The sequence below is a fragment of the Pavona decussata genome, unplaced genomic scaffold (assembly GCF_977016875.1).
Source record: "Pavona decussata unplaced genomic scaffold, jaPavDecu1.1 SCAFFOLD_339, whole genome shotgun sequence".
NCBI classification, from domain to species: Eukaryota; Metazoa; Cnidaria; class Anthozoa; order Scleractinia; family Agariciidae; genus Pavona; species Pavona decussata.
The window spans coordinates 35,282-51,729 of record NW_028145727.1 but is presented as its reverse complement, the minus strand read 5'-3'; the positions used below and the strand labels follow the sequence as shown (position 1 = coordinate 51,729).

At 38.5% G+C, this 16,448-nt stretch overlaps 1 long non-coding RNA gene and 1 pseudogene across 2 annotated transcripts; both read left to right on the top strand.

Moving 5' to 3' along the window:
• Positions 1-1,037: 1,037 nt before the first annotated feature.
• Positions 1,038-6,312, top strand: LOC146453253 (uncharacterized; annotated as a pseudogene). Its single transcript, XR_014859538.1, has 4 exons — positions 1,038-1,041; positions 1,717-1,867; positions 1,942-2,014; positions 5,446-6,312. The product of XR_014859538.1 is annotated as an uncharacterized LOC146453253 (transcript).
• Positions 6,313-14,858: 8,546 nt separating this feature from the next.
• LOC146453252 (uncharacterized) lies at positions 14,859-16,030 on the top strand. The gene is made up of 3 exons (XR_014859532.1): positions 14,859-14,974; positions 15,261-15,371; positions 15,743-16,030. It is a non-coding gene; the product is annotated as an uncharacterized LOC146453252 (long non-coding RNA).
• The last annotated feature ends 418 nt before the right edge of the window (positions 16,031-16,448 follow it).

Below are 16,448 nucleotides of genomic sequence, written 5' to 3'. Positions count from 1 at the left end.
TTCGAGTCAGCCGATTTTGCAAATTGGCGTACCTGTCAATCATTTTAATTTCACCTTTGTTGCAATAATTTCAACTTTCTGAACTCAATTTCACATTTCTGTACTACATTTAGGATAAATTGAGCCGCTCTCCACCAATCAGATTGCAGAAACTTTTGTATGTATATTATTACCGGTAGTCGGATCTCGGATAGTGGCTGCTCCGAAGAATAATCCGATGACGTCACCTCCCTTAGGCCGATGTTATCTTTTCTCAACCAACACACCTAATAGGTTCATAGAAAACCATTTTATTGGGTGGGGGGGGGGGGGGAGGGGGAATTCGCCTCTGTACTAACGACATCGTGATCAATCAATCAATATGTTTAATGCGGTCAGTACGCTTAGCTAAAAAAAAAAAGCCAGTTTACAGGTACGCCACGAAAAAAAAAAAAAAAAAAAAAGAAATTATAAGAGCCTTTTGAAGGCATATAAATTTGAATAAATTAAGGTTAAGAACTAGCTAATATTAAAATATAACAATTTAACAATGTTGTCACCACGTAAAATGTACAGAAAAATGTGATCGTAAAAGCAGTAAACATCAGTCAAGGATAGATCCTACCGTGAGATCTAATGTTTTTAAATTGTTTTTAAAAGTAGCGTATGTTTGTAACTTTCGAGACTCGTCCGGTATCACCCGATACGCTCGAAATCAACCGCATATAAGCGAATCTAATTAGCATCAAATTAACGCATACAAGCGGCTAAAGTAGGCCCTATTTACCTACTCACCGGCTGTGAAGTAAAAGCTTGAACTAGTTGCTCAACAGTTGCTCAACGTGACCTGTGGCTGGCCAGCTGTCGATTGCTCTCTGGGACAGTGTGCAAAAAGTAGTGGCGGTTGATTTAATCACAGAAATTTGAAATTTCCTCGCTTTTAAAATGGAAAAAAGTTCCCGAATTGAGTTCACCAAGGATCAAAAAGGGATCTTACTCAAATTTCACAGTGAAGGGATGACATCCACTAAAAAAACCACCCGATTCACTCGACCCCAATGGGTAACAGCCGCTGAAAATGCACCATCGTACGCGGCTATCAGCCCACCCGATTCACTCGGACAGCACTGGCTAACAGCCGCAAAAATGATACCCATCGTACCGGCTATCAGCCGGTGATCGTATACTATAGTGCGACTTGTTTGAGATTCGTATAGCATCCAGGGGACGCCATATTGGCGACGTGTAAGATGATTTCGTTTTACTGTTTTGAGATCGCGTTTGCTTATGATACAGTATAGGTTTTATTTTTACGACTGTTTTTTGCTTCGATGATTCCTACAGGAGTTCGGTAGGTCTTCTGGTTATGTCATAAGCTCGTTGAACCTCCGACTACATTGTTTTCTTCGGTTATGGGTCGGTAAGTGTTTTTGCTATAAGTTTGCTTGTTCGAGATTTATATACCGTAATATTCAAAACTGGCAATCTTGGCCGTTTTAAAAGGCTTGTAATTATTTGTTTGAAGTTTTGAAGTGGATCGTTTCTTTTTCACTCGTGCGCTAGGCCCATACGAAAGGGGAAACGGTTGAAAGTGCAATACAGTGTATGTTACGACGTTGTAACAAGGACTACAGTGCAGCTTCATCTCGCCCAACGGATGATGTTAGAGACTTCGAAGAGCTGAAGAGATGCTTGCTCAAAGGTGTAGAAGACCGCACTTTTAACCACTCTTCAAAGGTTCCCTGTTTGGGGAAAGGTGTTTTATCTGTTCCTCAGTCGCTTATTCTCGTTGCCTTGATTAACTGCAGCCCTTTAATGAGCTCGTGTGAGTCTTGTGCAGTAAACAAACACAGGGCATATCATCTTCCACCATGTTGAAATTTTGAAGGTGAGAAATTACATGTTTTTGTTAAGATTTCCGCACAGCCCCATAGATTTATTATTTATGTATACATTTTGCAGATTTTGAAACTCAAACTTTCTTCATGTTGGTTCTTTACAAGAGGGTTGGTCAGTACAGTGTTGGTCAGTACAGGTTGGTCAGTACAGTGTTGCATGTTATGCATGAGCTGTTCAGAAATCTTTCCCCTTAATCGAATGCTTAGTAAAACGTGCGACATTATTGTTTGTATTGGGCCATTTCATTTATTATTCGCACCCCAAAAATATCTTTTGCTTTTAAAGACCCCTTCAGAAATTAAGATCAAATTGCGGACACATTCCCCCTTAGGAAAAAAGAAAGAGTTCAAAGATACCAACATACATGCCCCCTCAGCTCAGAAATTACAAGTCTTTTTAAGACCCCCTCCCCCCCCCTCAGATTTCTTAGTCTTTCAATGGGGGGGGGGGGGTGCAGATATTAAATAGGATGGTGGCCCATTAGGTTATTCCAGAAAAAATCCACACCTCCCCGACGGATGGAATTCTGGAAATTCTCACCGGAGGGGGGGTCAAAGACTCTGGAAATCCAGGCGGGAGGGGGGGGGGGGTTGAACTTAAAACAGTCTTCTGCAGGAGTCATTTCGACCGATACTTCACGCGATTCGAACGTTTAGTTCGGTGACACTTCAGCGCTCTCAGACCCTGAAAATAATAGAAATATTTTGTTCACATATTTCTCACCTAAAATAAATGATAATCTAAGTTCCTTCGCAGGTCCTTTTATAGCAGAAAACGCGAACAACAAGACAGTAAAGAACGAGCCATCGCAACATTGTTGCAACGAAGAGTTTGAAACGCTTGACACATTTCTACTCGTACCAGACCCAGCGCGCCACCGTTGTGTAATTTAACGTCTGCCATTGCATTGTTAGCGTGTATGGCGGAAGAATTTTTTACTTGTGCAAGCAAGGATGCAGAGCTTTTAGCTGAAGAAGATAATTCCAAAGAATTTTGGTCCAAACATTCCCTCTTCGTCGAAAATACTCGAGAGAAACTTGTAGCCATCTGTACCTCGAAAAAACTTTTGGAAACGTAAGTTATTGCGAAAGCAACAGAAGGAGAAAGTTCTTGGACGGGTTCCTGCAACATATACAGTGGTAACCTCTCTGAAGTCCCATCGTCCGTAGCACAGTTGAACAAGCAGCCAGTGCGTTTTCTGCGTGCCGTTTTAAGATTCCATGGGTGTTGTCCATTGGGCACAAAGGATGAACTCGTTCGCTTTTTCGCATTGTTGCTCCTTTCTTTTTTTAGTTCCACGCGATAGAGTTTTTAATATTAGCAGAAGCTTTAGAAATTAAAAAAGAACATCTTCTAGACGTGATTGTTTTGGAAATCCAGACAGGAGGGGGGTCTTGTGCTTCAGGAAATCCAGGAGAGAGGGGGGGGGGGGTAAAAAACGACCCCATCCGTCGGGGGGTGTGGATTTTTTTCTGGAATAACCCATTGTGTTCTTTTCTTATTATGAGCCATGCACTCAAATTCAACTTCAATCCCCCCCACCCCCCAAAATGCCCCATCAAAAGTACATTTTAGGTAATTTATGTGCGACCATATTTTTTTCAACCATTGTTTGTAGCATCCTTCTATACAGAACTGCAAAATTAATAATCTTTCTTCCTTGACAACCAAGTCACCATTTTGGTTGGACAAAACAGGGATGTCATCCGACTCTGTCATGTTTAATACGAGTTTCTCCTTCTTTAATACCGGTAACTGCACAAACATGAACATGGTTCTAACAATGGCATGAAACATTTTTCTGAAACAATCTCTTATTCAGTTTGTCCAGACATGATGTCAAACCACTCAGTGAGCAAGTTTTCACCAGAGACGTCAAGAGCGAATTTGAACCAAACATTGTCCGATGACATACTGTTGTTTGTAGCAATGAATATAACTTGTTCCTCGATCAGCAGACAGTTCGGTGTATGCAATATAGCTTTTATTTGGTAACCATAGAAATATAATTATTTTTGGTAACAAAACCTTAGATCGCATTTGACCTCTTCATTTTGTGATTAATTAGTGCAGTGTACCAGTGCTTTTTACATGAAATTTGGTATTATGGTGTTATTAGGAACATGAGAAAGTAAATAGATTATCTCTTCATTGCTCATTTCACCAGATTTTGTCTTTTAGTTTCAAGTTCAAGTTCAATATTATTCAAAAATCCAACCAAGAAAAACAAGGAATTAGACTGGCCGGCAAGTAGCCTGTGCTAATAATCCAGGCGAGCCAGACTTACATCGTTACAGGATAAATTTCAGTATAGTCATTTTCATTTGCCAAAATATCAAGAGAAGCCTTCAAATTTCTCCTTTGAATACTTTTTTTAGGTGTGTTTCTTTACTACTATCTCTTTTTTCTTTGTTTCTGGCTCTTATTTTGTTTTACAGCCACTCGCAAAAAAATGCACAGTTTTGTCCTTTGAAATTGTGTAATTTAAGCAGAGCACTCTTGCCAGATTTTGCCAGATGCAAGTGCTGGAATTAGGCTACATGTAAACTTTCAAATTCCCGACCCGTGCCTTGTGAAGGTCAAATTTCCGACCTCCAGGAAGCCTTTGATTACAAAATTCACTTAACCCCCCAAATCATAAATGTTCCAATGGAGTCCACTGCTGAAAAGTTAGATTGTCAATGAATGGTTAGTAATGAACTTCTTAGTTCCATGTAATAAGTACTACATAAAACTGGTGGAACTACAGTCATTATTTCTCCATGGCTGATTAGTAGACTATTTGTCTTGACATTCAAAGGTCAGGTCTCTGGTCAGATCCTTTTTTCAGGCTGTACATGTACTTTTCAACTGCAAGTTGCTTTATATTTGTGAGGGTTGGTCTTAATTACATTTCACCTCACCCTGGAGAACTTTATGCAGGCATCTGATTTAATTCTTAATCTAGTGCATTGTCACTTGATAGTAACATATTATACACTTAATGTATGGTCCCTAGGGAAAACAAAACTAACTAGTTTCCCGAGGGACCATGCATTAAGTGCTTTGTTATATATTTAGGCTTTCCCTTCGACAATCATAGCAAAACAAACAACTGAGAGGGCAACAACTGCGGAATTGTATCCCTGTTGGGATACATTTGTATTTGATCCGTGGCATGTGACCAAGAATCAACCAATCACAGTGCTTGTTTTGTTGAGTAAAAGTCTAGGTATATAACAATGTGCATTAGTTATCATGTTACCCTGAAATATTTATTTACAGGCAGTATTTTCCTAAATACATTTTTATTGTGTTTACAATGAGATGAGGATATACCCGTTGGCATGGAAATAAGGGTGCAGGGAACTAATACACTCTTCAAATGAATTTTCCAATTTTTTTCTGGTCAGTTATTTGTGTTGGCTTTGAATTTAAACAGACTTGTACATATATCACATGTGATAGCCTGCATAAACCTCCATAATTTTGACCAAATATGTGTCTGAGTGTAATATTAATTTTATTGTCTGTTGCAAGAACCATTTAAGTGACAATGTCTTACATTGGGCTGTGATAATTAATTAGTAGATATAATTATGGTACTCTTTAATTTGGAATGTAATTACCTCCATTACCAGTTAATTTGGCTCCCCCTTAAAAGTGTTCCAGGAGTTCAGAATGAGTTTCTAGTACAATTTTGTGCACCTGAGGCAGATTTTCTCTGCCTCCTTCATTTTAATCTTTGGGTTGCTACTCCATCCGAGCCAGAGTTGGCTTTTAGCATTTCTCTTTAAGAGTTCCTCCATGCCTTAAACCTGGAAATGGCAAATAGAAGCAAAAGACTTTTTTGTAGCCTTACAGAGCTTAGAAGTTGAAGCCAAAATTGTTTTTGATGTAATTGTTCAAGTAAATGGCCACTAGGGTGATTGATTGATTGATTGATTGATTGATCGATTGATTGATTGATTGATTGATTGATTGATTGATTGATTGATTGATTGATTGATTGATTGATAATATGAGGAAGGCTAATAGATTATTATTGTGTTTTGTTAAAGAAAGTGCAAATGTATTGATCAAAAAAGGTTTCATACTTTTAAGTATATGTATGTTATAATTCTTTTCTATTGTTTGGGATCTGAATTACTGGATTACAGTATGAATTTCTTGTGTCCCATCCTGTTTGTGAAATATTGGTGTAATTAATTTTCTGCAACTCAAGTTCTTCAAAGTTTTTGTTCCAAATTAAGTTTGTTTGTATAGTTACTCATGACATATGGGAGTGCATGTGTACCAGCAAACTCACAATAATTATTATTGCCACAAAGAGGGAAATAAAAAAATTTTCATGACTGCACTGTACTGTAAAACTGTGGGAAATCATGAAATGTTTTTTGTCATCAAGTATCTTCATCTGCACTCTAGTTTAATGGAAGTGTTAAGTAGTATTTCCAAAGAGACCCCAATGGAGAGAATAAGCACATAGACATTTTTGCTTCCCTTTACTTATTTGCTGTCTTCACATTTTTATAATTTTGGACTGTTACACTTTTTCCACTCCATCATAGACGATGAATACCTAAGCTCTTACGCCAAAAGAGTGATAAAAATCTGCGAGTCAGCGAGCCATGCGATCCAATGTGTGAGCCATGCGAGCCGTGCGAGCCATGCGAGTCACGCGAGTCATGCGAGCCACAGTATAAATGTTAAGAATTTTTATTTGTTGTATTTACATTCACATAAGAACAAGAACAAGAGCATCGGAACAAGATGAATAACATCGCAATATTTAATTCTTACAGTGGGACAACGCAAACCATCATATTTCAGTTTTTTGTTAATTGACACGTCAGGACTGATTGTTAGTGTTATTCCAATCTTGTAAGGTATGATAAATGAGTACTCAAAGATGAGCGAAGTCAATATTGTCGCACTAAATTCAATTTGAAAAGAAGCAGCGTAACAGAAGCATTTGCCGTCAGCTGGTGGGTCGAGTGCTATCTCGAAACCAGCCTCTGCCACTCTAGTGGCGAGTTTTGAAGAAAGACTTGTCTAAGGGAAAGGACAACCTCATGCAGCAGTCAGCCAACCGACAGAGTTCTGAGAACTCTGATTCTCGACTAAAGACCAAACCTGTTAAAATGGCGCGATTTACTCACCATTCTTGACGACAACACACGGAGATCAAAGTGCTGTTCTTTTCTTTTTTTTTTTTTTTCTTGAATGAAGTTCAACGTGGATATCAATGAATGACATGTGTCAATAGATACCTATTCGAGTAGCGGTGCAGCCGTATGTTTTTCTGGGATTTTTTTTTTCTGAAGTCTTGAACCTTAATAAATTTTTGCGTATTGTTTCATTTTTTTGCGCATCTTGGGCGATTTTGAATAGGCAAAATTCTCTCCAAAATTATAACAAAAACGAAAAAAAAAAAAAACAAAGAAAAAATTCGTCCAAAATTTTCTCACGCGAATGTAAATAAAACAAATAAAAATTCTTAACATTTGCACTGTGGCTCGCATGACTCGCATGACTCGCGTGATCGCATGACTCGCACGGTGGCTCGCATGCTGGCTCGCAGATTTCGCAGACCCACGCCAAAACGTCTTTCAGTGGTTTTTTTTTTTTTTTTACAAAATGTTTGCTTTTTAACGTTTTTTAAACCAATGTCAAACCATTTTACATATCTCAGTTGATTATTGTTTGTATTCTTTCTATAGGAACTTGAGTCCATGGATGCGCTATTTGGCTGTAAAATATCTGCTGGAAAGAACATAAGAAGTCCTCCTTTGGGTGCTATCCTTTCTGGCGTCGAGAAAACTGTTGAACTTTGTGGAACAATATCCATCAAAAAGTGGCAGAACTGTACAGGAAGTATGATAAATCCTTATTAAGGCGAAATTTTTGGAATCTTGAAGTCCCACAACAGTTACGAATCCTCGCAGAAATCTGCAAATGGTTAAACTTTGCAGTGAACCATCAAGCAGTACATTTCCCACTGTTCCTTATGGTCTTCATCCTGCCCAGTCCAGCCTCTCAAATGCTCCTTCAGTGAACTATCAAGCAAGACATTTCAAGACTGTTCAAACAGTCAAAACTCAAGCAACCCAAATACTCCTCTAGTGAACTATCAAGCAACACATTTCCCGCTGTTCCTGGCAGTCTTCATCGTTGCTACTCTAGCCTCTCAAATGCTCCTCCAGTGAACTATGGAGTAAGAAATGTTCCTCCGTTCCTTGCAGTCTTCAGCATTTATCCTGGCAACAATGAGTCTGGGTGGTTACCCGATGATACCCCCTGTTTAACAGGCTAATACCTTTGACTAAATGAAAGTTAAAGGGGGGACCAGGAAACCAATCCCATGTCCACACATCCTCAAACCCAACTCTACCACACAACTCTCCCTATGGTGGCAATCTTGGAATATTTCTAAAGGGGTTAACCTATGAATAAATGTAGTCACTTAACTTCTTTACTAATTCTTTCCCAGTCTCTTGCACTTTTTATTTATTCCAGACAATAACAATATAACAATAGGTATTTCCTTTCTATAAATACCTTCTTTTTTATCTAACCCACGCATATCTTTGAAGTTCTTCAAAAGGACGAAAACAGTCGGGCCATCAACAAAAATGACTGTTATATAATAACAGCCAGTTTTGCCACTTATCACCATACCTTACCCTGCTGCCACCCTCACAATATACATGTAGGCCCTTGCAATGATATCTTCAAGTACGACCTTCGTAAATCTTAATCTCTTTGATTGACAGGCATTTGACCTAACCCAACCCTAATCCCCCAAAAAGCATTGTGGTTAAAAGCCAAAACCTCAGGAAAATACATGAAATCTTAATTATGTGACAATGCCTATGAAGGTCACGGGTAGAACATCGCACACGCAAATACCATGAAAATCTTTATTAACAATAAAGCAATACAAGAAAAAACAAATGAATAGAAAAATACAAGATGGCCGCCAAAAGAAAGAAGAAATTTTAAAATGTGAAAATTTTTCTTTTGAGCTTGCACACCAATATAAATATGATTCCCATAACGAAAAAAGTGTAACAGAACACATCAACATTCTTCGCCGGAACCCTAACCCTAGGTAAAGACCACGCAATACAAGCTTCCCAGCAGAAAATTGTACACCAAAACATCTGGTACGTTCAAGGTTTTACATCACAACCCCAGGTACAATATCACATTCATAATGGATTGTATGTTGGACACAGGCTACCCTAAATTCCCCTTTTAAGCACAATTGTCCATACCAATGTATATCTTATACTTTAATAATACTTAATGATAATACTTTATTTACACACGTGACACCAAGGAGCTCCTCAGTGCTTGTTCAGGCATGCACGTGTATACAAATGTAAAATAATAAAATTGTACAAATGTAAAAGAATAAGATTAATCAGTTAATCAATAAACACTACCGAAATACTAACTAGTAATTAATCTATATACAAAATTTACAAACTTCAAAAATTTTCAATTCTCCACGCTTCAAGTCATATGAACTTTAAGAGCCCCCCTAAAAGATACAATGTCTTCAGTTTCTCTAACCATTGGAGGTAGCGCATTCCAAAGATTACTGACCAAAAAGGTAAAAGATCTATGCATACACTCCAAATTAAATGGGGGAACTTCCAACCTTCTGCTGATCCCACGTAAATTGAATGAGGGATGAATTCACGGCCTTCGCGGACTTATTACTTTCCGCACTTAACAACACCCCAAAATGCCCGTTTTATGAAAAATCGACCATATGTCTTGGATGAGAGGTAAATTCACGGCATTCGCGGGGTGAGTTTCACTTATTACTAAACCCACTTTACATCACCCCAAAATGCCCCTTTTTATTCAAAATTGACCATAAATCTTGGATGAGAGGTGAATTCACGGCATTTGCGGGGTGAGTTTGACTTATTACTTAACCCACTTTACATCACCCCAAAATGCTCATTTTATGCACAATTGTCCATATATCTTGGATGAGGGGTGAATTCACGGCATTCGCGGGGTGAGTTTCACTTATTACTTAACCCACTTTACATCACCCCAAAATGCTCATTTTATGCACAATTGACCATATATCTTGGATGAGGGGTGAATTCACGGCATTTGCGGAGTGAGTTTGACTTATTACTTAACCCACTTTACATCACCCCAAAATGCCCGTTTTACGCAAAATTGACCATATATCTTGGATGAGGGGTGAATTCACGGCATTCGCAGGGTGAGTTTGACTTATTACTTAAGCCACTTTACATCACACTAAAATGCCCGTTTTTCGCAAAATTGACCATATATCTTGGATGAGGGGTGAATTCACGGCATTTGCGGAGTGAGTTTCACTTATTACTTAACACACGTTACATCACTCTAAATGCCCGTTTTATGCACAATTGTCCATATATCTTGGATGAGGGGTGAATTCACGGCATTCGCGGGGTGTGATTGACTTATTACTTAACCCACTTTACATCACTCCAAAATGCCCGTTTTATGCACAATTGTCCATATATCTTGGATGCGGGATGAATTCACGGCATTCGCGGGCTGAGTTTGACTTATTACTTAACCCACTTTACATCACCCCAAAATGCCCGTGTTATGTACAATTGTCCATATATCTTGGATGAGGGGTGAATTCACGGCATTTGCGGGTTGAGTTTGAGTCATCACTTAACCCACTTTACATCACCCTAAATTCCCGTTTTATTGAAAATAATGATCTCGCTTTGCATCTGAAAAAATAGTTGTTTTACAGGACAATTGCACCACATCTCTTGGATTGGCCATTGTATCATATCTGTGCTTAAAGAGGCACCGTCACGGGGATTTTTAATATTTCAAATAACAGAAATGCTCGTGGATGTGTTAACAGTAACTTAACAAAAATGACCCAGATTTAACACTATAGTGTACTAACTCCCTCTGGGGTCCTTTTTCTATAGACGGACTGGGTCGGGATAACTCAAAACTTATACTATTGCATTTTAACAAAAAATAAATAAATGAATGAAAAATAATCAATAAATCGTCGTCTTCATCGTTTTCTCTTTGGCGATCCACTTGTGCCCAGCAAACGTGACATATATGAAAAAATAAAAAATAAAAATAAAATAATTAGATGTTGTCCAAAGCCCTTAGACTTGTACCGTAAAGTTCCGATAGTAGCGACCCTCGTTACTTTCGGAATTAGCAGCCTTTGGGCTCGTTACTTATCGGGGAGTCGTTACTTTCGGGGAACAAAAACCAGAAAGCAAAGTTAGCGCTAGCTTTTTTTTTCCGAAACGAAAAATAATATGATTCTTACAGGGCGCAAACAACAGACAGAATAAAGACCATTCTGACGCAAGCGTGCCAGACGACATTTGGGCTTGCAACTCCAGGTGCAACGAGCAAGATTCAACCACTCGATGTTGCATTCAATGCTGAATTTAAGAAGAATGTTGACAGACTCACTACGGAACATTTGTTCGCAAGGTCAAGAGCTATTTATGAGTGGAAAAATAAGCGCTGGTGATCGGTGTGCTTTTCACGAAATGGGTGGACACGGCATGACAAAGAGATCTCGTGTCGGCTGAAAGACAGAGTTATCCGTTCATTTGTGAAATGTGGTCATGGTAGTAGGGACAGTGAAATTAACATCGATGGTCTACCGGACTACCGCATCAATGAATCAGCCGATGTAGAGAAAACCGAATTCTTCTCTGACTTAGGGGAGGAAAGCTAAACTCAGTGCTTTTAGTCCATGACATATCAATGCGTTTTATACTGCAGTATATAGAGTTTTGACTTTTAATTTGAAGAAACATTCCTGTTGTTAACGAGAAATTTTACCAGTTAAGTTATCACATTGCGCCATCGATAAGTGAACTGATGTCAACGACGAATGATGGCTTAAGGCTTTCCCTTGTTTTAAAGTGCCTTATCGTGATCATTTTGTCAATGCATGAAGATATTAGTTTTGCACCCATGGCTCGAAGGGACAGGAGAAAGGGGAGAGAAGATGGAAGACAAGTGGACTCCCATCGGATCTAGTAGTCAGTTTAAAGTTAAGAGGAATTATGTTATACATCTGATGAACGAAGCTAGATGTCCTTATTACAGGCAATTTATTGATAAAAATAGTTCACCAATCAAAGCTGTTCCGGGCTAGTAAGAGTCTATTAAATCTTCTAGCGGACAAGATTCTTCCAACTCATCAGTACCAGCGCCTCTGTTCTCGCAACTGAGATGGGTGTGCCCTGGAACCCTTCCTGTCATCCGTCTTATTGCTTTGTATTGAGGAGTTACTTCATGTGATTAGTAGGATGGCCGGAACATATCATTAGAGCATTGTTACTTCGCTGACGAATGGAAAAAGGCATTAGTGCATCCCCTGCTCAAAACATCTGATCTGCAATTGATAAACAAGAACTTTCGGCCTGTGAGTAACCTACAGTTCACGACCAAACTTACAGAGAAGGCGGTTGCCCACAATTACAGGAGCACATGCAAGTCAAAAAATTAAAAAATTGTTTATTTTAAAAAATAAAAAACAAATTGGAAAAAACTTAAAAAAATTTATTAGAAGCCACAAAGTTTTGACGTTACTTTCGGGGGGTCGTTACCTTCGGAGGGTATCGGAACATTACGGTATGTTGTGGGGCATCCAGGCACTGAAGATGTTTCCGCGATTATGTAGGTGTTGTCTAGTAAAACGTTCCACACAAATTAAGGGCTAAAATGATTCATTTTTGATCGTAAGCAGCACTACGTTTATTTCCGACGTAAAATTGATCAAATTTCGCAACTTCGTGAAACGGCTTCTCAGTCCAGCCTAGCCAATACAAATTTACCCGGTCATCGTATACAGTGGCTTGCAGGAATATATTTAGAGATGGTTTGCGGAGCAAAATAAGGGCTAAAGTGATTTATTTTTTATCGTAAGCAGCACTACGTTTATTTCCGACGTAAAATTGATCAAATTTTGCAACCTCGGGAAACGGCTTCTCAGTCCAGCGTAGCCAATACAAATTTACCCGGTCATCGTATACGATGGCTTGCGGGAATATATTTAGAGATGGTTTACGGAGCAAAATAAGGGCTAAAATGATTTATTTTTGATCGTAAGCAGCACTACCTTTATTTCCGACGTAAAATTCATCAAATTTCGCAACCTCGGGAAACGGCCTCTTAGTCCAGCATAGCCAATACAATCTTACCCGGTCATCGTATACGATGGCTTGCTGGAATATATTTAGAGATGGTTTACGGAGCAAAATAAGGGCTAAAATGATTTATTTTTTATCATAAGCAGCATTACGTTTATCTCCGACGTAAAATTGATCAAATTTTATAACTTCGGGAACTGCTTCTCAGTCTAGCCTAACCATGCAATACAAATTTACCCGGTCATCGTATACGCTGGCTTGTGGGAATACATTTAGAGATGATTTGCAGAGCAAAATAAGGGCTAAAGTGACTTATTTTTGATCGTAAGCATCACTACGTTTATTTCCGACGTAAAATTGATCAAATTTTGTAACTTCGGGAACTGCTTCTCAGTCCAGCCTAACCAATACAAATTTACCCGGTCATCGTATACGATGGGTTATGTGGCGTTGTGCAGTGCGTTATGGGTAATATACTATAGTCGTACGATACACGGCTGATAGCCGCGTACGATGGTGCATTTTCAGCGGCTGTTACCCATTGGGGTCGAGTGAATCGGGTGATCAGCCGTGTATCGTACGACTCAATCTCGTGCCCAGAGTCTTCAGGCTTTTTGGTCAGCGGGGCAACGCCGGGAAGACTCTGGGGACATCGAAAAAATTCAATTTTTTTGATTGGCTGTTCCGTAACGGTTTCCATTGTTTTACCGCAGAAATCCTGCGGTAATAAAATTCCATGTCCATAGAGTCTTCCCGGCGTTGCCCCGCTGACCAAAAAGCCTGAAGACTCTGGGTACGAGATTGCGTACGACTATATTATATTACCCACAAGGCACTGCACAACGCCACGTAACCCATCGTATACGATGACCGGGTAAATTTGTATTGGCTAGGCTGGACCGGAGAAGCCGTTTCCCAAAGTTCACAAATTTTGATAAATTTAAATTTGGAAATAAACGTAATGCTGCTTACGATAAAAAATAAATAATTTTAGCCCTTATTTTGCTCCGTAAACCATCTCTAAACATAATCTCGCAAGTCATCGTATACGATGACTGGGTACCTTTCTATTGGCTGATGCTGGACTGAGAAGCCTGTTTCCCATAGTTCACAAATTTAAATAATTTTAAGTTGGAAATAAACGTAATGCTGCTTAAGATCGGAAATAAATCATTTCGGCCCTTATTTTGCTTCGTGAACCACTTCTCAACATATTCTCGCAATCCATCGTATACGATTACCGGGTACCTTTGTATTAGCTATGCTGGACTAAGAAGCCGTTTCCGAAAGTTGCCAACTTTAAATAATTTTTAGTCGGAAATAAACGCAATGCTGCTTACGATCAAAATTAAATCATTTTATCCTTATTTTGCCCCGTAAACCATCTCTAAACATATTCTGGCAAGTCATCGTGTACGATGACCGGGTACATTTGTATTGGCTACGCTGGACTAAGAAGCCGTTTCCCAAAGTAGCCAAATTTAAATAAATTTTAGTCGGAAATGAACGTAGTGCTGCTTTCGATCAGAAATAAATCATTGTAACCCTTATTTTGCTCCGTAAACCACCTCTTAACATATTCCCGCAATCAATCTTATACGATGACCGGGTACCTTTGTATTGGCTATGCTGATCAAGGTAGTACCTACACTTTCTGTCTACTTCGAATTGCTGCCACTTTTTTCACTTGCTATCTTTTGGCTTTGATTGATTAATTAGCTTTTTGGTATTCGTGTCGACTTCTTACTTTTCTTGAAACAAAAAGATATAATATATTTCCCACAACGACGAATATTTTTATTTATAGTATCATTTAAAGAATATCCTTTTTAAAAGCCGATACAGCCAGTAGGACGCACCCTTTGTTCAACAATAAAAAAGAATCAGACGTCCTACATTTGAGTTGTAACGTCTGTACCCATTTTTCATCTTCAATGGTAAGTTTATTTTGAATTCAGGACATTTTCACACATGCATGGAAGACAGTTGACAATACTACTTGAGTAGTCGGCCACTGTTGACAAATCGATTTTGCCATTTCAAGTATAAGCGTCCTTGTCAACATAAAAAAATCTTTTCTACCTGCCCCTCCCCACTGAAGGAATATAAACTACTCAACGATTTTTAGGCGTGAACGCGCGACAAATTTCAGCCATGAAACATTCTACAAATGAAATATCTATAAACTTGAAAATAAATGTAGCTCTATTTATCCGTTGATAGATTCGACGATTAACGTTAGAATTCCAATCCTTCTTGCAAGAGTATTGGCCTGACTTCAACAAGCGTAACACTAGAATGTCCAGCTACGTCATGTCCGTCCTGGTTCCTGAGGTTTGACTCATACCCCGCTAATCTTAAACTTGAAAGATGAAACTTATTGATGTAGTATACGTTTTGTGTGTATTAGATATTAGATAGTGTGTATACGTTTTGTGTGTATTAGATAGACATTTATGCACTATTTGTAACTACTTCAAATGTGTTTCGTGAAGGAAATTTTTTTCTCTAATACTCTAGCACACACTACAGTTCTTTTTTTTTTTTTTTTTTTTTTCATTCTTTTATCACTCCGTATTTTTTTTCTTTTTTGTGGTACTTTTTGCTAGACAACAACTACATCATCGCGGACCTGATACGCAAAACATCTCCAGTGTCTAGATGCCTCACAACCACATCTTATTAGGTTTTTTGCTCTTTTTCAGGCAATCATATATGTCATGATGATTAAAGAGGGTTGTTCTCGCCATGCTGTGGAACGTTTATTGGGCGCAAGTAAAATGGATCCCCAAAAAGAAAGCGATGAAGAAGATGATTAGTTGATTCCTTTTTCTTTCTTTTCTTTTATTTTATTTTTGTTAAAATGCAATAAACAAAAAGAACACGACGTCCCTTCTTTTATACCCGTTGTACGCATTACAAAATGTTCAATAAAACTGTAAAAATACGTCAGCAAAGAAAATTACTTAACAAAAAATGTTAAATCACGAAAGTTCGAGATGTATTTAAAGGCTCTTCCTAACCTTCGCACATGGAGTTTCTCGGAAAAATGCAATAAACTTTTTTTTTATATATCTGTGGAGTCACTACATGAGTTAATAACATGTATGTTTAATTTCCTAAAATACCAAGAAGGAAAACATGGTAATCGTCAATCACCCAATCAGTTATGGAGAAATATTTTTTTTGCCAAACATATGGTGCGACCCTTCAACTTCCAAATAAGGTTAATTTTTATGTTTTACGTCCCCTCTCATAAACCAGCTTCAGTCGTATTTAGAAGCTAGCCCCTCGACCCATCTAACATAAATGCGCATTGCTGAATAAAATATACTCTTCAGGGTGATAAGTGACGAGCTCTGAATTAAACTGCCACTATCACGGAGATTTTAAGCTATTTTGTTTAAATAC